This window comes from Littorina saxatilis, linkage group LG12 (genome assembly GCF_037325665.1).
Source record: "Littorina saxatilis isolate snail1 linkage group LG12, US_GU_Lsax_2.0, whole genome shotgun sequence".
NCBI classification, from domain to species: Eukaryota; Metazoa; Mollusca; class Gastropoda; order Littorinimorpha; family Littorinidae; genus Littorina; species Littorina saxatilis.
In genome coordinates this window covers 48,649,721-48,673,846 of record NC_090256.1, presented here as the reverse complement: position 1 = coordinate 48,673,846, position 24,126 = coordinate 48,649,721, and the positions used below count along the sequence as shown (strand labels likewise).

Here is a 24,126-nt window from a genome sequence, read left to right as displayed (position 1 = left end):
GTTGACAGAGTGGACTGAACTAAACCATATGTCTCTTAACCCAAAGAAAACCAAATATATGGTCATAACAACAAGACAAAAACGCCAGAATATTTGTTCAGCTGGTCCTGCTTTAATGATAGATGGTGAAATAGTGGAAAAAGTCGACCATCACAAACTGCTGGGTGTTAATATCGATAACAACCTGTCTTGGTCAACCCACATAGAGCAACTTAGTAAAGTGGTGTCGAAGAAAGTGTATCTCTTATCTAGAATTAAACACTTCCTGAACTGCCAAACCAGAAAGTTATTCTTCATTGCTCATATTCAATCTGTTATTGATTACGCATCCACTCTATGGGACTCCGCAAGTGAAAATTCCTTAAAACCACTCAGCAGATTACATAAAAGAGCACTAAAAGTAGTATTACTAAAGCACACTACCCTCACAGAGTTAGACTACATACATTTAGGGATCTTACCTCTAAAGTCAAGACTGCTTTTTAACAAAGGAATCTTTATGCATAAAATCATATCCGAAACTCTACCCCAAACCATTTGTTCAAAGTTCTCTTTGAAGAATTCACACCACCTTATGAAATTTAACACTCCTCTTCCTAGGATAGACTTATTTAAGTCTAGTCTAGTTTATTCAGGTGGCCGTCTCTGGAACGCTCTTCCGAATGCCTTACGGGAAGCTACCAGCACAGATTCTTTCAAAAACAAATATATATCCCATTTAATGAAAATAGTATATTCTTGATTGTTATGTCCTTTGGGACACAGTCACTCACTTTTGATTTATTGTTTTGTTCACGAAATTATGATGTTCTGCATAATATCCATTGTCTTACAGAGTTGATGTACTATTGCATATAGTATTCTGACTCTAATTGACTTGCAAATTTTTACTTTGCACCTTGTCATGAACATTTATAAACTACAATGTTTCATATAATGCACTTATGTACATAAACTTATACTGTTTTACTAATTATGTAAGTATGTAGTAGTAGTTATTATAGTAGATTTAGTCCCTCTTTAGGGCGAGGGCCAGATGCAAAAAAGTATACCAATGCTTATTCTGTTACCGGGATCTTCCCATCTGTATACAAATCGGCGGTAGTCCGCCCTCTGCTTAAAAAACCTTCCCTAGACCCTAACTGCCTAAAAAACTTCAGACCCGTCTCAAATCTTCCTTTTTTCTCGAAATTACTTGAAAAGATAGTTCTCTCTCAGATCATTGGGCACCTCACCCAGAACAAGCTCCTCGACCCCCATCAGTCCGCGTATAGGGCTGGCCACTCAACAGAAACCGCTCTCATCAAAGTTGCAAATGACCTTCTCTTAGCTCTCGATCAAAAGCATGTGTCTGTCCTTTCTCTATTAGATCTCTCGGCAGCATTTGACACTATTGACCACTCCGTTCTCCTGACAAGACTTCACAATTCTTTTGGTATTTGCCACACTGCCTTAGCTTGGTTTAAGTCCTACCTCACAGACCGCTCTCAGATAGTCTCCATTGACGGCTTCCAATCTGCTCCATCCCCGTTGACTTTCGGTGTCCCCCAAGGATCTGTACTTGGCCCGGTGCTATTCATCATGTACACGAAACCAATATCTAATGTCATCTCTCGCCACTCTGTTTCCTATGAAAGCTTTGCTGATGACACTCAGTTACAAAAATCTGGCCCTATTACTGACCTCCCCAACACAATCGAGACAACTAAGAACTGCATCTCTGACTTGAAATTGTGGATGACCGAAAATAAATTGAAACTTAATGACGACAAGACCGAGATCATGCTAGTTGTACCCCCTTCTCTTAAAAAAGAACCATCCCTTCCTGCCCAAATCTCTATAGCTGGAACTGATATTCAGTTGGCTTCTCAAGTACGAAACCTCGGTGTCATCTTCGACGAAACTCTCTGCTTCAAACAACAAGTCTCCACTGTCTGTAGAAATGCCTACTATGAACTGAGAAAAATTAGCTCCATCCGCCACTGCCTTTCTTCCGATGCTACAAAAACCCTCATTTGCTCTCTCGTTCTTTCAAGGCTAGATTACGGAAATGCCCTTCTTTCTGGTTCATTTGACTATCTCATTGAAAAACTGCAGAAAGTACAGAACAACTCCGCTAGATTAATCACAAAGACCCCTAAAAGACACCACATCACACCTGTTTTGAGATCCCTTCACTGGCTGCCTGTAAGAAGTCGTATTCAATACAAAATTGCATGCATTTGTTTCTCTTTCTTTCATGGTACAGGACCTGCTTATCTCTCTGAGATGTTATCAAAATATTCAAACCTCTCCTCTCTTCGCTCTGCAACAGATACCAATGTACTTAGTAAACCAAAAAGAAACAGAAAATCAACTAACTATGGATTTGAGAGATCCTTCAAGTACCAGGGACCTCTTGTCTGGGAGAAAATCCCCCGGAGCATTAGGGATTCCCAGTCACCATCTGCCTTTAGAACAGCCCTCAAAACACACATGTTTAAGTTAGACCTCTGAAGGAGATCCCATGATCGGTGAGTCATCGGCGCTGCCACGTGTATTATATACTAAAGTGTGGCGTTCATGAGGATGTGTATGTGCCTGTGTGTGTTGTACTAGAATAACGTATGCGTACATGGAATGACATTGCGGGTTACCTGAACATTGACAATGACGAAAGAAAGATTGTGTGTGAGTGTGTGCGCGCGTGTGTGTGTGTGTGTGTGTGTGTGTGCGTGTGTGTGTGCATGCGTGTGTGGGTGTGTGTGACCATGTTTGAATTTATTCGGATTTAGTTCTCTTTCCTTGTTTGTATTATGATTGTGTAAGTGTAAAGCGCTCTGGGCTCGTCACCACGAGGTTTACGCGCTATATAAGTAATCGTTATTATTATTATTATTATTACCCTCGTAAAATAAAGAATTGTCATTGTCATTGTCATTGTCATTGTCTCTCTCTCTCTGTCTTAAAATGTGTCCAACATCTCATGCCACGAGTTTCACTGTGCACCAAGATTAAAAGTTTATTGGACGTAAAGAGATTCACTGTGAACCAAGATTATCTGATTATTAGAGGTGAATAGTGATGACATATATTCTATGAAATTCAGTACAGGACAACGGATCGACCCACAATCTTTCATAAAGATTGGTGAAGAAATGCCATTTAACTGTTTTTAACTGCCGACATGTAGGGTTTTTTTCTTGACATGTGGGTCATGAGATTCAGTTTTAAAGTACAACGGACATGTTCACAAAATTTCACAAAGATCGGTAAGGAAATGGAATTTAACGGTTTTTAACTGCCAAAATTATGTTTTTCTTCTGGAAAAGTATGGAGTGAAAATCAGTTGGGGACAACGAACCTACCCACAAAATTTCATAAATATCGATGAAGAATTGAGATTTAACGGTTTTTAACTGCCAAAAATAAGGTTTTTTGTCTGGAAAAGTATGTCTTAAAATTCAGTTTGGGACAACGGACCCACCCACTAAATTTCATAAAGATAGGTGAAGAATTGAAATTTAACGTTTTTTAACTGCCAAAATTATGTCTTTCTTCTGGAAAAGTATAGAGTGAAAATCAGTTGGGGACAACGAACCTACCCACAAAATTTCATAAATATCGGTGAAGAATTGAAATTTAACGGTTTTTAACTGCCAAAATTATGTTTTTCTTCTGGAAAAGTATGGAGTGAAAATAAGTTGGGGACAACAAACCTACCTTTAAAATTTCATAAGAATCAGTGAAGAAATAGGATTTAACGATTTTTTAACGGCCTTTAAATCATTGGTGATGTCATCATAACCCAGTCGTTGTAGTTGTCGTCGTAGTTGTCGTCGTAGTTGTTGTTGTCATGTTCGTTGTCGTGATTGTTGTTGTTCTCGTGTTGTTGTTTTTGTTGTTGTTGTTGTTGTTGTTGTTGTTGTTGTCGTCGTCGTCGTCGATGTCATTTGTTGTTGTTGTTGTTATCGTCGTCGTCGTCGTCGTTGTCAGAGGTTATTTCTAAAGATTTCATTGATAGTCTTTGTTCTCGTCACCAAGACTTGCTAAGAACAAGCTTGGAACAGCAAGAGTTCCAAGAACAAGATTAGAACAACTCATTACATCATTACCAGTACGTCATTTGTATTTAGAACACACTTTAGAAAAAAACTCTTCAGCTACAAACCAGTCACCCTCACATGTCGGAGGTGTTTGTCTAAACCACTTACTGAAATGTTTTGAGGTTTAATGACCATACACATGTTGAACCGGTGAGTGTCTTCCGCTGCTTAATTCGCAAATAACTATTTTATTAAAGTCCGCTTGAAACGCTCAAAGATGAAATTCCATGTTAAAAAGTGACAAAAGTTTCACATTTTCCCGTTGTAACAGCTTCCGATGATATTATATGAAAATTCTGATCCTCTGAGAGGATTCCCCGAAACAAAATCAGTTTGTACGCCTAATTTTAATAGAATTGTCCAAACAGTGTCGCTAATATTGTGCTAAAAGATGAATTCTAGAACAATGTTCACAGACAGACACCACTTGGCAAAAACATTTTCAGTGCTGGGAGATGAAAAAAAAAAACTACCTCGCTACGCGCGGGCTTCGCCCGCGCTCCGCTTGGATAATTTAATTTTTCGTGAGTATCAAACAATGTGCGTGTCACTGTATGTTGGTAGTTTTAATGCATGTATTGTAACTGCTGTCCAGTATCGTGTTTAAATTAATGCTGTTGATCAGTTTGTATAGATGCGTGTGTTGGGTGTGCTTAGCAGTAGTGAATGTTTCTTAACCGCAATGTCAAGACAAATTCCCGAGCTTGGGCAATACAATATTCTGTATTCTGTATGTAAGACATTTTGCTTGAACAGTCGTTTCATCAAATCCTCCTTCTCCTCCTCTCTCTCTCTCCCTCCTTCTATCACTTTAGGCAGCAGCACTATTGAATTCTCAGACTCCGTCCGTGATCTTGGCATCTTTCTTGATAGCGATCTCTCCATGAAACACCATGTTATGAAAGTCTGTCAGTCCGCTTACATCGAGCTGAAGAGAATAGGTTCTATCCGCCCATACCTTACCGAAGATGCCACCAAGACCCTTGTTTCCTCCTACATTCTTTCTCGATTAGACTACGGAAATTCTGTTCTCATTGGCTGTCCTCAGTCTGTCATCCATCCTTTGCAGCGCGTTCAACATTCTGCAGCCCGGCTTGTCTGCAAAGCCCCTCGGTCCCAGTCCTGTTCCCCCTTGCTTAAGAAACTTCATTGGCTCCCTGTAGAGCTGAGAATCCAATATAAGTGTTGCTGTATCTGCTACAAAATAATATCTGGCTCAGCCCCATCCTACCTGTTTGACCTGCTCACACTCTATACATCCTCACGATTCTGTAGACACTAGAATATTCCGTCTATCTTCTTTTAGTCGCAAACAGCACGGTCAGAGAGCCTTCTCCCACTCTGCAGCCGTTGCGTGGAACTCTCTCCCTTACTCTATCCGACACTGCCAAACTTTTTGTTCCTTCAAATCAAACCTTAAAACACACTTCTTCACACATTATTTTGATTAATTTGTATTTCAATATGGTGCATTTTTGATCAGGTGTTTGAATGTTTGAATGTTTTGCCTGTGTTAGTATGCTTGCAGCTTGTATTGATGCTTTGTATGTATATGTATGTTTTTTTCATTGTAAAGCGCTTAGAGAACGTAAAGCGCTCTATAAATCTCCCATATTATTATTATTTTTATTAAAATGATCCTTTTGGTGCGATTTCGTGTTTTCTTTTCCTTCTGAAAACAACCCGATTACGCTCAATCGTACGCCTTCAATCAGCTCACATGAACGTGTCTGGGTTCGTACAAATAGCGAATGAGTTATTCTAGGGGAAACATGCCCTTATTATGTTGGACTGGTCGTCAGATCAAACGAAATAATATTATGTGTACGGGCGATATTGGACCAATGTGAACGCCTAAATATACTTGATCCTTATGTTGACAAAAGCACGGGCGAATTCTGTCTGCTTGCATCACATTGTTTCAGTTCGAATGCGTATAGGTCGGTGTTAGCCTTTTGCATGTTTTTGATAACACCAGAGGCAGAGATATAGCCATTCCCTTTTGCTGATTTTGGAGCACGTTAAGTAATATGCAATTTTTGTTAAATAATATGGCTTATATTTGGTCGTATCATACACACCGGTTAACTTTACGTGAGAGGGTGGCGTCTGGCATTATGGGGTTAGTGCTAGGACTGGTTGGTCCGGTGTCAGAATAATGTGACTGGGTGAGACATGAAGCCTGTGCTGCGACTTCTGTCTTGTGTGTGGCGCACGTTATATGTCAAAGCAGCACCGTCCTGATACGGCCCTTCGTGGTCGGCTGGGCGTTAAGCAAACAAACAAACAAACAAACAAACAAACGTGAGAGGGAACCCGAGCAGAGTTAGGCCTCATTAATGTATGTTTTTACTTGGCAGTGAACAAAGTAGAAAATTGTATAGTCCAGTGTGCAATCATACAAGTTATATATAATGTTGACCTCAATCGATAGACAATGAATGTTAAATTAAGTGTTCATGCCCTGTGTATGCTGAAATACGACACAAGCAAATATTAATACACAAGTACCCTATTTGTTTATGGAGTCGTTTCACTTTTTTAAATGACTAATCAATTGCTGTCCATAAACAGGTTCAGCGACCAATGTGATTCCATGTTCGCAAAGTTATTGTATTTGTTTCCAATAGTTTTTTTTGTGTTTTTTGTTTGTTTGCTTAACGAAGGGTGATATCAGGGCGGTTTTCCCATAGTGAAATTGCGACAAAAATGGCCTTTTCTGTGAATAGTCAGCTGACAATTCCTTTGTTTCTTTTTGGTATGATAGTTTTTATAAATAAAGAGCACTTGGTTCGTTGACCAAGCGTACAGAAGTATTCGCTATATGTACGACCCGATACACGTTCATTTGAACACGCTCAATCAAGATGTACGAACGAAATCAGCTTGTTTTCAAAACTAAAACTGGTATGGCACCAAATCCATGGGTCTCTTAGAGTTCTGTTCAAGCGAAATGTCTCAACAGGTAATGTATTTGTTACTCACGGAGGATTCATGATCAGCGGTTGGTTTTGTTTACAGAGCAATTAGACAAAAACATGTTGAAAAAGCCTGTGATGTCAGTAAGGCTGGCCCTTGTATGTATAGCATGAGATGTACTGGCACCTTGACAGTTACTATGCACATAGCCAAACAAATCCGCTATACCGTATTCTGGAAATACAATGAGAGTGAACTGTGCACACAACTTACCGTACCATTGTTGTTTGACCTCGTGCAGAAATGAGGTGTACACAGAACGCATACATCCGGTGTACGAACATTTTTCAACTCAAACAGTTGACACACGGTGGATATAAGCATAATTATCTGAAAGATCTACATGACTGTGTGGTCAACCGAATAAAGTTGTGGTTAAATTTTCTTTTGAACGCTGGTCGTCATACCGCGAGGGAATCAATACTGTGCAGGAAAATAAGTATCATAAACATCTGTTACTCATTTCATCCTCCTTCGCAGGGGTTCTTAATTAAACACGATAAACTATGCATACACAGCTTGGCGGTGACCTTGTCAGTAAATTTGCCAATGCTCATGGGACCAAGTCACCGAGACTAATGTTATCGAGAAATTCGTTGCCATTTCCTTACGAGACAAACTGTGTACAAACTTAACAAGTGACATAACTTTTATACGGACAGGTTTTTTTCTTCTCCGCATTGTGACGTTTTCTTGAACTTGGTATGCCTTTTGTGTGAGACGTTTCACTATAGAAGCGAGGATCAATTATTCATTTGTGTTCGTAGTTTGTAGTAAGTAAGTTTTTGTTTATGCCGCTGTCGTATCGCATATCGCCTTAGTCACACCGGTGACACTATGACGGTTCCCCTACGCTTTGTGTTCGGTGCCCTGACCCTTTGTGTTCGGTTCCCACTCGGTTCCCACACGCCAAAATTCGCGGACAAGATCGAGGTACTGTCACCCAAAACATCCATTTATGGTAGTATTACGCAATGTTGCTCTCTGAGAATGGTCTTGTTAGATCTGTGAGTGTTTACACTACATGCCTAGGTGCTGTTGGATTGAAGGTTTTTGATATTTTAGCCGTTATTAGGTAGAATGCCTTCCACTTTACTGCAAAACTGCATAATTCGTAGCATCGGCAAGAAATATCCTACCAAAAAATGCCTGCTTGGAACTGTCGTTGGTCCAGCAAAAAGTTCAACATGTCTGTAGCAGACAGCCCAAATTTCAAGATTGCAGGGCCATCCAAACAGCCGTAATAATAAAAACAACAAAAGTAGTCAGTGAAATTGGCTGTGTTCGGTCCCCCCACACTTTTGTGACGTAGGCGTGACGGTTCCCATAATTCCTTAGGGAGATTCAAAGGACAGCACGTTTCGTTTTGCAGCTCGTTTCGTTTGGTGAATGAGTCACCCCGCGAAAGGGAACGTGAAACGAGACGGCATAGGCCGCAGACAAGATTTAGATGTATTCACGTTTCGTTTCGGAATGAAAGGCCGGGCATGGCAGGATATGATCCGCTGACTGGGCATGGCATAATTTCAACTCCACGAGTCAATAAAGGATTGACATACTCGCATTGCACACACAAGAGCTTCACATTTTTCAATTCATGCACCTGCTCATCATCAATTGTATTTCACAAAAATTAGATCATTCATGTTGAATTCCAAGATTTACTCATTCGAACTCATTATTTTTTTTATCCATTTCACGCATCTCAATTTTTACAACTGGTAACAGCCTATGGCAAAGAGCTCTACCGAACCATGTAGGCAATTATACCCTGAGTATTCCCCATTCTCAGAAAACGGCCCTGTGCACACGCCTGTGCCGATTTAGAAGCCTTTCCCCAACTAGGGGTTGTTTTGTACTTGTCACGTCTGTCCTCGATCAGAATGGAAAAAAAACCCTAGGAGGTGGTCCAGAATCGGGCATACTTTGATTATTTTCAGTCCAAATAAATCACACAGACTTTGTTTATACAAAATCACATACGAAGCCAGAATAAAAATTCGATGCGATGACCTACTTCTGCTTCGCCATTTGCTCTCTCACCATGAAGTTGGATAAATGTACCAGGATCAGCACCCTTCAAAATATTTCAGTTCACAACAGTTGTCTACCTCCAATGAACACATTCTCAGCGCTGAAAGACTGTGAAAGGGTTGATGAATCTAGCAATGCATAAAATGGCCAACAAATAAAACTGTTAGTGTGCAAAAATACTCACAAAAGTTGACGAAATATTGTTCGTTTTTTGGGGGTGGAAAACGTGACTGCGTTTTGACGTTCCACGTTCCGTTTCAGTTGACCTTCACCTTTCCAGCGAGAGACCCCCGAAATGATGACGTTTACCACAACTTCAAAACGAAACGTCCCGACGTTTCGTTTTTATATTTAGTCAAGTTTTGACTAAATATTTTAACATCGAGGGGGAATCGAAACGAGGGTCGTGGTGTATGTGCGTGTGTGCGTGTGTGTGTGTGTGTGTAGAGCGATTCAGACTAAACTACTGGACCGATCTTTATGAAATTTGACATGAGAGTTCCTGGGTATGATATCCCCATACGTGTTTTTCATTTTTTTGATAAATGTCTTTGATGACGTCATATCCGGCTTTTCGTGAAAGTTGAGGCGGCACTGTCACGCCCTCATTTTTCAACCAAATTGGTTGAACTTTTGGTCAAGTAATCTTCGACGAAGCCCGGGGTTCGGTATTGCATTTCAGCTTGGTGGCTTAAACATTAATTAATGACATTGGTCATTAAAAATCTGAAAATTGTAAAAAAAAATAAAAATTTATAAAACGATCCAAATTTACGTTTATCTTATTCTCCATCATTTGCTGATTCCAAAAACATATAAATATGTTATATTCGGATTAAAAACAAGCTCTGAAAATTAAATATATAAAAATTATTATCAATTTTTTTTTTCGAAATCAATTTAAAAACACTTTCATCTTATTCCCTGTCGGTTCCTGATTCCAAAAATATATAGATATGATATGTTTGGATTAAAAACACGCTCAGAAAGTTAAAACAAAGAGAGGTACAGAAAAGCGTGCTATCCTTCTTAGCGCAACTACTACCCCGCTCTTCTTGTCAATTTCACTGCACTGCCTTTGCCATGAGCGGTGGCCTGACGATGCTACGAGTAAAATGGCATTGCGTTTCATTCTGTGAGTTCGACAGCTACTTGACTAAATATTGTATTTTCGCCTTACGCGACTTGTTTAAATCTCCCTATTGTGTCGGTCCCCACTTTCTGTGTCGGACCCCACTTTCGACCTAATTTCTCTGTGACGGAACCCACAACCAGCCTATTTTGTGTCGGTCCCCACACCTTCTTGGATTTATGACTTGCCGGTTACTTGTATCATTGTATTCATTGAATCTAATTGTCTCGGAGTTATTTTTCAGCAAAAACCGGCAAGGCAGCACCTTTTGTGATACCAAGTAAGTCAGATGACATCAGTATGTGTGTGTGTGTGTGTGTGTGTGTGTGTGTGTGTGTGTGTGAGAGAGAGAGAGAGAGAGAGAGAGAGAGAGAGAGAGTGAGTGAGAGAGAGAGAGGGAGAGAGAGAGAGAGAGAGAGAGAGAGAGAGAGAGAGAGAGAGAGAGAGAGAGAGAGAGAGATTGACACCTTTCCAGATCACTCCGGTTATGCGACACTACCGCGAGCGTCACTACCGCGTGTCACACTACCGCGAGTACGACACTACCGCGTGTAACACTACCGCGTGTCACACTACTGCGAGTACGACACTACCGCGAGTATAACATGCACTGCCGCGTGTCACACTACCGCGCGTACCACAACCGCGAGTACCATAACCGTAGAGAGAACGCATGCAAACTTACTTCTTGTGAGTTTGTGTTCTAACTTTGATTGGAAGCAACCCATTCTATATGTATTCTGATAGTGTGTTCTGATCGTTTTGAGTTCTTGGTTAGCATGACAAACATTGAATTAGTGTTCAGAGAACAGACCAGGCCTTTTTGTTTTATATTTCAAGGAAACATTTCAACCTTTGCCTTCAGCCATGGAAGTCATAAAATGACACGCAGTAATGTTATACTCGCGGTAGTGTGACACGCGGTAGTGTTATACTCGCGGTAGTGTCGTACTCGCGGTAGTGTCGTACTCGCGGTAAGTTCTGTTTCCGTACCCGCGACAGCGGCAGCGACAAAAGAAAACGCGCGCAAACGCGTGACGTGTTTCCGTACTTGCGTTTTTAAACATGCGGTAAAATCTGTAAACTCCCGCGTTGCCGCGCGACAACGCGAAAAAATCGCTCCAGAACCCTTTCAAAAAAATCGCGTCGCTTGCCGCTTGTCGCGCCGCTAACGCGTCGCGCGTGTGGAAACACTCCTGGTCATTTTCTATGTGCTTGATTTTCGTCGCGCCGCTGGAAAAACGCTGTCGCGGGTACGGAAACACAACTTTAGTGTGAGACGCGGTAGTGGTAATCGCGGTAGTGACGCTCGCGGTAGTGAGCAGCACCCGATCACTCCACATAAACGCTGGTTCTGGTTGCATTGTGCCGCTGACATACAGCTAATAGGATTTTTTTTAATCCTTTTGTGGTATTGCTGATGATGCTGAACATGTATTTTACTAGTTTACCAATATGTATCTTTGACCCTGATAGCCTACGAAAACGGAGCAATTATGGCCCAACATTGGCCCAATGCTGAATTTATTGGCGCGGTGTTGAGCCTTAGTCGGGCCGTTGTCGTAGGCTGTCAGGGTTTATGTAGCCTTGTTCCATTGTATTCTGACTGTCATAAAGTAATTAATTTTAAGAGAAAGCAGTCATGAACACAAGGAGCTGGGAAAAGTTGCCTCTTACAACAAGCGTGGATAAAGACACATACTTGACATAGGCAAGAGATAAATAATGTTATATATTATTTGTGGCATAAACTAATAAAGTTAGTCTCTCTCTCTCTCTCTCTCTCTCTCTCTCTCTCTCTCTCTCTCTCTCTCTCTCTCTCTCTCTCTCTCTCTCTCTCTGTTTCGCCTGGGTTTTGGCTATTCTTAGATTGAGCAGCAGGTCGGTAATAAAACTGGTTTTTTGAAAATGCTTAAGCAGCGTTTGCTCGATTGCTTTCAACAAGACTGGCATGCACAGTTATTTGATAGTGAACGATTTGTGACCTATCGAAGCTTCAAAACTATTTTACAGTATGAACATTACTTATCAAGTTTGCATATTAGACGTTATAGAGACGTTCTGGTCCGATTTAGAGTTGGCATAAACGACTTATATTGCAACAGGCACAGATACAACGTAAATAGACGATTGGAATTATGTCCCTTGTGTGGTCTGGCGGAGGAGGATGAAATTCATTTCATCTTCGCCTGCCAAGCCTATTCAAATATAAGACAACAGTTTTCTTTAAACATTCTATTCAATAATTGTTTGAGAGCTAGAAATTTTGTCAACTTAATGAATATTGAAAATCAGGAAATGCTGGCATCATTTATTTTTGATTGTTTAAAACTTAGACAAGAGCTGATTGCAAATCCTGAACAATAGCAGAAAAGGCGACAACTTAACTACACTATTTAACCGGCTATGGCCGTCATTGTAATGTACATATTATATAATATCACAATTACTTTTTCTGATGGACTAGATAGTCCACCAGTATTGCATTTAAGTTTGTCCTTGATGTTGTTTTTGCCACGTTTTTTTCCCCCAATTGCAAGGGGCATGTTGCCTAAATGCATTAAACTCGTTAATCGTTAATCGTTAATCTCTCTCTCTCTCTCTCTCTCTCTCTCTCTCTCTCTCTCTCTCTCTCTCTCTCTCTCTCTCTCTCACACACACACACACACACACACACACACATACTGATGTCATCTGACTTACTTGGTATCACACAAGGTGCTGCCTTGCCGGTTTTTGCTGAAAAATAACTCCGAGACAATTAGATTCAATGAATACAATGATACAAGTAACCGGCAAGTCATAAATCCAAGAAGGTGTGGGGACCGACACAAAATAGGCTGGTTGTGGGGTCCGTCACAGAGAAATTAGGTCGAAAGTGGGGTCCGACACAGAAAGTGGGGACCGACACAATGAATTATTGGAACCGTCACGCCTACGTCACAAAAGTGTGGGGGGACCGAACACAGCCAATTTCACTGACTACTTTTGTTGTTTTTATTATTACGGCTGTTTGGATGGCCCTACAATCTTGAAACTTGGGCTGTCTGCTACAGACATGTTGAACTTTTTGCTGGACCAATGACAGTTCCAAGCAGGCATTTTTTGGTAGGATATTTCTTGCCGATGCTACGAATTATGCAGTTTTGCAGTAAAGTGAAAGGCATTCTACCTAATAACGGCTAAAATATCAAAAACCTTCAATCCAACAGCACCTAGGCATGTAGTGTAAACACTCACAGATCTAACAAGACCATTCTCAGAGAGCAACATTGCGTACTACTACCATAAATGGATGTTTTGGGTGACAGTACCTCGATCTTGTCCGCGAATTTTGGCGTGTGGGAACCGAGTGGGAACCGAACACAAAGGGTCAGGGCACCGAACACAAAGCGTAGGGGAACCGTCATAGTGTCACCGGTGTGTTAGTTATAATATACGATCGCGACACATGCATAGCCTTGTGATGATCTCTCGAACTGCTGGCATCACTACTAATGTAAAGGCGCTGTTCTTGTACATGTACGACGCTTATTTCTCGACATAGGTGTGACCTCGAGCTTACCTCGGCCCCTACCTCATTCTCCACAAACACAGACAGACACGTACAGACACACACACGCACACATACACACACAGACAGACACACACACAGACAGACACAGACACACGCACGCACGCACACACACACAGCTTCCGCCGAAGCAAAATGCGACAGCATAGGGAGAAACGTGTTTCTTTTTTTTGCAGTGGCCAACAGCCCGTCCTACCCATATCCAGGTATCTGGGGGCAATACTCATTACGCTGTTGGACAACCGCGGCTTTATGGTCCGTGTCGGGATTACGATGGCCTTTTACATCAAACATTCATGGACTGTGTAAACCTACCAGGGCATCGATCGATAACAAAACTGAAAACGATTACTGTCAAGATTAGTTACTGCCAATTACAAAAACAAAACAAAAAAGTCTCTATAATTGACGGTTGTAGACTTGGTTTCCAAACCCTGTCTAAAATTGTCGTCTGCTGCTTCAATCAGTGATCCGCCGTGTCAGGATCTACATGATTCTTGGTTGTAGAGGCTGCCGTAGTTGTGGTTGATGATGATTCGATGTCGGCCGTTTCGTTGTCGTCGTCGTCGTTATCATCTTCACCGCAAGCTGTGACGACTGCATCACCATCGCCGTTGCCTCCTCCGTGCTGTGTTGTGTTGTCGTAGCCACGCCATCGCCACCACCGGCTGCCAAAACCTCCACCGCCGCCACTAGTCTCTCTCCCTCTCTCTCTGTCTATGTTTGTCTGTCAGTCTCTCCCTCCCTCTGTCTCTCTCCCTCTGTCTCTCTCGCTCTGTCTATCTGTCTGTCTATTTCTCTCTCTCTCTCCCTCTCTCCCTACCCCCCCCTCTCTCTCTCTCTCTCTCTCTCACACACAATGCAGCAGGACGTTCAATTGTCTTGGGCGTTGTCGCAAGAACACACACACGCGCGCACTCGCGCGCACAACTGCCGAACGCACGCGCACTCAAACTGTATACCGGCTCGCCCAGGCGCGGGCTTAATTTGCTTTTCACAACCGCGTGGCTCTAGCTTGTCCCCTTCTACTGGTATCTTCATGTCGTCGTTGTCGTCTTCTTCTTCTGCTCCTGCATCCTCTCCTGTGCCCCACCCCCCTTTGCGTGCTGCAGGATTGTGAGGCACCAGTCGCTCTGCTGGCCTGGGCACAGCTACTTGTCTGTGCGTCACAGAGATCACACACTTCGGCCGCTGAAACTTGACGCAGCTTTTCGGTGTGGTTCTAAAAATCTGGGATTTTGCCGTTTTCTTCAGTCAGTTGTTGAATGTGAAGGTTTTGTTGTATGCTTCTTGCATTTGGATTTTGTTTTAGATTTTTCTTGATTGTATCACTGTTTAACTTCTGCGAACAAGTCGTGAGCTAACTTTGTGGTTTTATGCTTTACATCTCTGACTTGTACTTCTCATTTGTGTACCCTCATCTTCTGATTTGTAAAATAATCTGCAGACAGCTGCCTTTGCTACTTTGCATGCCAACAGATACTTACTTTGTGATGTTCACCTTTCTTTCTACAGTTTGCACACTCTTGGACACATCTTCCCCTTAAACTCGATCTTCCTCTCCATTGTCCATGTTGTCCACAGTATGCGTTCTCAGAAATATTTCCCCTTAAACTCGTTTGTCCCTGCCGTCTACAGTTTGCACACTCTTAAAACATTTTTTTCTAACTAAGTTTTTCTGTGATTTCCACCTCATTTTTTGTTTACATTTTGCGCAACCATGTACACGTCAGAAATGTTATGTTTCAGAATTCTGTGAGTTCGGGGCAGCTACCGCGCTCCAAGTCTAGCTTGACAAGTGTTGGCGAGCGAGAGTTTAGCAACTCCACACTTGCTGCTAGCACAGATTTTCTATTTCTACCCTGCCAGCAGCAAGCAAGCTTGCTGAAAGTTTGGCCGGCGAGAGGAGGAGTTGAACTGCCTGTGGCTTTGAACCACACACGCACACTGTCAACTTTGAAAGAGAGAGAGCGAGAGAGAGAGCGAGAGAGAGAGAGAGAGAGACTAGACTGCGAAATTGGAAGCTTGGAGAGCTTTCAGTGGCAGCAACCGTTACTGGCGTCTCAGTGATGCTGGTGTAGTTTTAATTTTGTGGTTAAAAGGTTAAAAGCTATTTTGAAAGAAGAACAAAAAATGCATACATAAAACAGAAAAAACCTTCCAAGTGCCAGGAGTGGCAGAAAGTTATTGTGTCTTGGAGTCGCCTGTCTGATTTCGTGTGCTCTGACTGTAACACCTTCGAGGAAAACAAACTGTGTCAGAAACCTATAACAAATCCTGAGCAACGTCTGAACTCAGAAACTAACAACGTTGCGCTAGAGTGTTAGAATATCAACCTTGAACACCGATACAAATATACAAGTATAACTCTTTTCTGGAGTGTTTTTTTCTGGCTTGTCTGGGGCTGAGGAACAGTTACAAGTTTGGCAAAGCTCAACATTTGGGACGGGGCAAAACTCTAAAGATTGAGTCGACTTTGTGTTCTAAAAGAACAACGCAGAAGACAGTACGCGGCTCATGCTTAAAAAAACATTTGGACGCAAGTTGCCGTTTTGGCTGTGTCTAAACGATTCTGAATCCTAGCGAAATGTGAGAGGAGCAAGTGAAGTATTGTGCACAGATTCCTGACGTGCAGTGGAATGTCGGTGTATGAATGCTTGGCACTGTACACGTTTACATCTATTACATCAGTCAAATAAGGGTAGAGCAAAAACAAAGTAACCCACCCTAAACAGCCAGAGAAGGGACCAAAAACGAACTCGACCTGGAGCACACGTTGGTACAGAAACAACCTGTTGTTTCATTACCGTCTTTTGACGACGTTGTGACTAAAATCCGTGAGATTTTCAACAGCACATGGTGATATTTAACACAGGTTGACCGAGACTGACTTAACACCCATAATTTATCCACGAGCTTCGTTTCTGAACATTTCGATGAATGCGTGTTGTGATTTCAATGCCCGCCAGTGATGATTTGGAAACGACTGTGACAACAGTTGATACACACAAAAAAGTGACTGTGTCAATAAGATGCGTTGTTATTGCATTGCTACGTGATTCTCAGTTTCTGCATTATGGCCAGCTATTATGACTGATTTGTGCGTGGATAATTATTTTGTTCACTCTGTTCTTGGAGATTCGTGAAACCTTTTTTTCCATGTTGAGAGATTCATGAAACACTTTTCTTGTCTGGAGATGTATGAACGATTTTTCACATTTTGAGAACTTTTGCGGATGTGGACATTTATAAAACTCTTTCAATTTTGAAACTTATGAGAAATTATGAAATCGGTTTTAGGTTTGCATATTCATGAAACATTTTCATCATCGGATGGACCAGCTGTGACTGTTTTTTTTTGTTCTTTGTCTCAGTGTGTGCGGAGGACATGTGTGAGTAACATATTCACTGCGCTCATCACGACAGAGTAGAGGGGACATACTGCTCACCAGAACATTTGTACAATGATTTTTTTTTGTCTCTGCATTGATTTGTGAAGCTTTCACTGTTTAAAGCAAAACTCTCGTCAACAAAAAATAAAAAAATCTGTGCCTGCCATCCTGATCTCAATCTAAAGGTACTGTTTTCCGCGCGATAGATTCAGAACAGTGTGCCTGTGGTGTCAGAGCTATTGTGCCAGAGAGGCAGAGAACGCGTGAATGAACTTTACCCCGCTAGTGTTTATTGATCTCAACCTATCGTCCCCCCCCCCCACCCTCTGCTCCCGCACCAGCCCATTTGTATCGTTCGCATGAACAAATCATACCACCAGCATCCTCTCTATACCGTGTCCCCCCAACAGTGTCCAAAGGGAGCGAGTTGGGGAACGCTCAGTTCAGTGCAGCTTAAAGACCTGGGCCAGGGCTAGACTGCCCTTATCACAGAGTCGGCCAGTCTGGAGACTTGTGTTTTGTTGGCTCCGGTTTGCAGGCGTCGGTGTGCCTACCGCTGCAGACCCCGCCACGTGCAACACGCTCGGACAACCACCCGATCAAAATCACATCGTTGACCGAGTTGCAGTTGTCAAGTTGTGCCAGTAGTAATCACAGTTTGGGAATCGATCCGCTCTCACGGACACGAGACAGAAAGACTGAGAGACAGAACAAGAGAGGAGGAAGCGGGGAGAGAAGACTTGCGTGCAGAGCTGGCTGAGCACACGCCACACACACACACACACACACCACTCACACAAGACGTAGGTTCCTTCCTTCCAGTCTCAGTGGTCACCGCACTGGGCGAACCAAACCTGTGGCATCTGCCGGCTTCTGCTTCTGCTGCTGCTGCTGCTGCTGATCCCACTTAGGTGCTGCTTGCTACTGCTGTTGAAGTATTCATAAGACGGCAGACAGCAATTCAAAAAACAATTGACAGTCAGGTCCAAGAGCCTGGTCCGTAAACCGTTCTTGAGAGCTTTCATTGCCTTGCACCATCGGATCAGAAAAGTCGCCCTGCCATCGCGATTCAACAAGTGTTTTTTTCATCTGTATCGCAGAAGCGCTGAGAGGGAAGGAGAGAGAGAGCCAGCGCTGGGGACTGACAGTCAAGGCTCGCTGCCGTGTGTTGTCGTCTTTGCTCACACCGGCGACAGTCTTTCTTGTCGTCGTCGTTGTCTGAGGCAGCCCCGGTCCGGCCGCGCTTTCTCTCTCTTCGAGAACGAAACGACTACTCGTGTGTTATAGTTATTTCAGTGGACGACTCTGTCGCTGCTTCTCAGTGTCGAAACTCGGCTCAGTTAATATACCGGTTGTGTTTGATGGGTTGACAGTGAGAGCTGCTACGAGCTTAGATTCCGGAGTCGACACGCTACACAGTTTTTCAATCAATCCTCGAGAGCTGGTGGCCGTTTTCCTGCAGGCAGCATGACAGCAGCGGTCGTGTTGGAAGAAGACTCTGTGTTGATTTGTCTGATTCAGCACCAGCGGTGGACAAACCGTGCTTGCAGCCACGAGCGCCGTTTAGCCGTGTTAACCGTAGACAGGAAAACGCGTTGTGGGGACAGTGTGAACTGACCAATATTGACCATCCGATTGATTTACTAAGCTGCCATTGATCTGATAAAGAACGCGCGCACATAAAATAAAAGTACTAGCACGCACAAACCATTCAACTTTAGTGCTCCTTCTCATGATTTACGTCGGACGCTTTCGTCGTCGACGCTACTGCTGCTGTTGCTGCTGTTGTTGCTGCTGCTGTTACTGTCGTCGTCGGTGTTGTTATCGTGTGGCGATTCTGTCGTCCGCTAGCGTGGACGGTCGTCATCGGCAACAAATCGTCGTTATCTGTGCCTGGCTGTGAGCAGGAGAGACGTCGCTACTTTCTACATTTGAAGGTAAGGAACAAAACTGATTATGTTTGAACAATGGTGCATTTTCATGAAATGCACGAACATTTATACATTTGAAGAAAGAAAAAAGTGGGGCTAAGTATGGGCCTTATATTGGTGTCTTCAAAACAAACTTACAATCAGAAATACATAAACAATTGGCAAACACTCTGGTTTATATTACATGCAACACGCAAAAAACCCGAGGAAAATCAGTTTAACACAAAAATATCACCTGGTCCTTTCCTTCCCCCTTTTCCCTCCCCATCGTCCTCCTAACATTCATCTTTTTCTTCCGGTTTGTCTTTCTCATCGTCGTGGAATTTTCTCCCCATCGTCATCTTCAGCATCTATACGCACTTTCCATCCTCATCGTTGTCGTCGTCATTTTGAACATTGACATGATTTTGATTAGTAATTTAACCAGTTAAACGAAACGTTATTTGGGCTTTTTCTTAGTGAACGATGTTGCTGCTTTATTCAGTTGCATGGTACATTACTCGCCAACTTGCGATCGACTCGTGACGTGAGTCGTACATTGTGTGTGCGTATGTGCGTGTGTGTGTGTGTGTGAGTGTGTGTGTGTCTGCACCGCGATTCCTAGTAAATCCATTTTCTTTGTTTAAATTTCTTCAAGGTTTGACATAATTTTTTCTTATGGAAATCGATGCGAGGGTGATGGTGTGTGTGTGTGTGTGTGTGTGTGTGTGTGTGTGTGTGTGTGTGTGTGTGTGTGTGTGTGTGTGTGTGTGTGTCTGTGTGTCCGTGTGTGTCTGCACCGCGATTCATAGTAAATCGACCGACATATATATATGTATTTAACTTTACAACATGAGTTCTCCCTGCCCCAGAGGTGTTTGGTGGTGTCTGTTTTTCGATAAAGGTCTTTGATGACGTCATTCCCGGTTGTTGTTTTTTACAACATTTGAGGCGGATCTGTGTGAATCTCCGTTTTCTACCGAATTGATTGAAATTGTAACCTATTAATCTTTGGCCCAAATCTAAACTATATGATTGCATTTCAGCTTGGAAGCTTAACAGTTGATTAATGTGTTTGTTCATTAAAAATTTGTTTTTAATCTGTTTAACATTAAATGTCAGAAATACATTTAAATAATTGCACTGGAATACTTATAATTTCCTAAAGAATCTAAAAATGTGTACATATGTCATGTTTACTCCAACAATTTGTTGAGAATTTAAGAAATTATGCTTATCGTTCGCATGTCTTGAGGAGACGAGCGCGTCCCGTTTCGGTCTTTTGTTTTCGGCTAGCCAATCATCATTACATGTAGTCTCAGCGATCACTGGTTTTCAGTGTTGATCTTTTTACATTTAGTCAAGTTTTGTTGTTTCATCCCGACAGATTGACTGGAAGTTTTGATATCACTTCGCGCGACTTCTTTTTTTATTTTCTTTCTTTCTTTTTGTTGCTATCTCTTTTTTCATCACTTGCCTTGAACGAAACAACATACGTCAATAGTTTTTGCCCACAGGGTTTTTGATTTTGAGCCATACAATCGTGAACTCTGCATTTCTACACACTGTGTCACCTCTAACATTAAAGCGAATTATTCCCTTTTATATTTCACATCAAAGATGGTGGCTTCAATTTTAACATTCAAAAGAGCATCTCGCTATTAATATTTGCAGAGTTGGTAAAATGGATTTGTGGCCTTCAAGTAACAATGTAGAGTATGTTTGATGCAAATGCCAACAATGTTGACTGACTGCGGAAGACGTGGGCTGTGTTTAATGATGGAACTTTTAAATTAATGTCCGATTAGCCTGTTGGTGGATGTTGACCATTGTCAGGGAAATGATGAGGTGGTTGCTGGGTAAAGGCCGTTTACAAAACAAACGCACCCGACTGGTAGGCTCTAGGTTTATCTATTTGCTTGCCTGCCTGTGCGTTTGTTTGCTTGTTTCTTTGTTTGCATTTCCCCATTTCACTAACGTCGTACCACTGCCATTCTTGATGGTTGTTGTGTGGGTGTGTCACAAACAAAGAGAGAGAGAGAGAGAGAGAGAGAGAGAGAGAGAGAGAGAGAGAGAGAGAGAGAGAGAGAGAGAGAGAGAGAGAGAGAGAGATACTTGATTTGAATTTAATTGAACTTTATTTATCGAAGGTAACAGAATAAGCAATAAGCGAGAGAGAGAGAGAGAGAGAGAGAGAGAGAGAGAGAGAGAGAGAGAGAGAGAGAGAGAGAGAGAGAGAGAGAGAGAGTTGATTTGAATTGAATTGAACTTTATTTATCGAGGGTAACAGAATAAGCAGTAAAAGAGAGAGAGAGAGAGAGAGAGAGAGAGAGAGAGAGAGAGAGAGAGAGAGAGAGAGAGAGAGAGAGGGAGAGGGAGAGAGTTAGAAAGTGTGCGTGTGTGCGTGTGCATGCATGTGTACTTGTGTGTGTGTGTGTTTGTGTGTGTGTTTATGTGATTGTGTGTGTGTGTGTGTGCGGGGACGTGAGTGTGCGCGCGCGTGCGTGCGAGTGCGCGCGTGTGTGTGTGTTTGTCTGTCTGAATTGTTATCAGTGTGTGCCAATGAGTGTTTCTAAGTTCTGGCAAATTCACCTGTGTGTAACAATTGACAAACAATTATGTTGCCCACATTCTGTAGATAGGAGGGGTAGGGTGGATATAAGGAAAAGTAAGAGAAAAAAGACCTGTAGATTTAAACAGCACACACCAACTATTTGAATTCGATGCACAATTGTCTTCTTCCGTCTGATGGCTGTAGCACCTGTCGACTCTACGTCACTGAAATTGAACTTTCAAATGTTAGCCTTTCCTGGCTGAGCGTGATAGACAATAAAAGGCACAGGCGCCATTTCAATTGAATTTAAAAAAAATTAGACAGGCGCGCAACACATGCTCACCCAGGTGAAGTTTAAAACAGCAATTTTTTGTCTCTTCTGTTACAGTCCATATACATATGGAGAGAGAGAAAGAGAGAGAGAGAGAGAGAGAGAGAGAGAGAGAGAGAGTGTGTGTCTGTGTGTGTGTGCGTGTGGGTTTGTGTGTGTGTGCGTGTGTGTGTGTGTGTGTGTGTGTGTGTGTGTGTGTTCGTCTGAAACACGGTCCACATCTTTTTATGATGTGGATCATTAAGATCTAGAAGTTGTCTGTAGAGTGTAATGCTGATATTTAAGATGCCGACTGTTGAGTTACTTCAGAACAAAATCATGGCGGTTTGGAAATGCGGTTTAAAAACAGATCCATAATTAAGTTGGCTGCAATTTTTGTATAGCTACTTTAAGGATATTCCTTGTCTAAGGCAGTTCTGCGAAAAAGCTATAAGCGTTCCAACAAGTTTGATGTGTGAGGACTCTTTGGTCATGATAAGCACAAAGTTTAGGAAAACAAACAAAAAATGTTGGTGTAAGGTAACCCGACCGACCCTATTTTTTCCCGCCCACTCTAAAACTTAATTTTCATTTATAATAATAATAATAATAATAATAATAATAAATGAGCATTTATATAGCGCAACATCATAACTTTACAATTAGGCTCTTTGCGCTTGACACATTTAAAATTAAAACACAGTTATACAAGCATTTACATCTACATACATTTAAAATTAAAACACAGTTATACAAGCATTTACATCTACATTCATAGTCAGCAACGCTTAATTAAAAGCATACATCATCAAACATACATACAAAAGATTCTTCCACTAACTAAGTAATAAAAACATGAAACATTTCTAAAAAAAAAGTCCCCCAAAAACAACCTTTGGCACATTCTGCAAACCATACCGAGACTGAGAAGAAAAAAAAAGAAAAAAAAAGCCGACCTACCTACCCTATTTTTTGTGTGGTCACATTACCCTGAACCAACATATAGGCTATTGTTGTTTGACCTTATGATATAAGAGGCATTGGCGTAACTCAATTACCTGAAACTGTCCACAATATCCACCTCTGGAGCGCAGGTGTTAATGAGAAATGTCCTAATGACAAGCTTTCCATAACGCCCGCCTACGTCTACTAGGTGGATCTGTGAAGACTCTTTTGTCAAGAAAAACACACAGTCCATACTGTACTAATCTCCACTCCCAATGCTCAGGTGGCCAAACCTCCTAATGAAAAGCGGTTCCTAGCGTCAGCAGAAGCTCAGATGAATCGACGGTGATTTGTTTAAGATGGATAGCACACAGGTAATACTGTAATGAACATTGAAAGTAATTTCCTGGAGCTATTCTGACTTTTCAGTTCCAGTGCTCAGGAGGTACAATCTCCTAATGGAAAAGCTGTTCATAGCGTCCGATGAAGCCCAGATAGACGATTCGTTCTTGTAGGGTTGTTTCTAAGATCGATATCACCTCAGTTCTCTTGACTTCTCATAATAATTATGAAAACGTGATGGACAGTTTGTGCACATTAGGGCAACTGTCCACCGAAAATTACGAGGACGTAGAGTAATTGCTTTTCATTGATTTTTTGAATAAACAACAACAAACGATAAACATTCCCAGGCTCATCTCTCCCTCTCTCTCTCTATCCCCTCCCTCCCCCCCCCCCCCCCCCCCCCGAAGTAATTGAAAATCTGAGTGGGCAAAATGCCATTTAACTAGGCTGAAAACGCACTTTTTCAACAATTTAAAAGTGGGTTGTCAGCCCAATGACGCTAACATTCCGCCCATTCTCTTTTTACATTTAGTCAAGTTTTGACTAAATGTTTTAACAAAGAGGGGGGAATCGAGACGAGGGTCGTGGTGTATGTGTGTGTGTGTCTGTGTCTGTGTGTGTAGAGCGATTCAGAGTAAACTACTCGACGGATCTTTATGACATTTTTCATGAGAGTTCCTGGGTATGATATTCCCAGATGTTTTTTTCATTTTTTCGATAAATGTCTTTGATGACGTCATATCTGGCATTTTGTAAAAGTTGAGGCGGCACTGTCACACCCTCATTTTTCAATCAAATTGATTGAAATTTTGGCCAAGCAATCTTCGACGAAGGCTGGACTTTGGTATTGCATTTCAGCTTGGAGG

The 24,126-nt window shown here is 42.0% G+C and overlaps 1 protein-coding gene across 1 annotated transcript in view; it reads left to right on the top strand.

Moving 5' to 3' along the window:
• Positions 1 to 17,638: 17,638 nt before the first annotated feature.
• The window catches only part of LOC138982118 (prolactin-releasing peptide receptor-like), a 105,584-nt gene continuing 99,096 nt past the window's right edge, over positions 17,639 to 24,126 (top strand). Inside the window, exon 1 of the mRNA XM_070355345.1 lies at positions 17,639 to 19,133. The gene's annotated coding sequence lies outside the window, so the exon portion shown is untranslated. The remainder of the gene's footprint in view (positions 19,134 to 24,126) is intronic.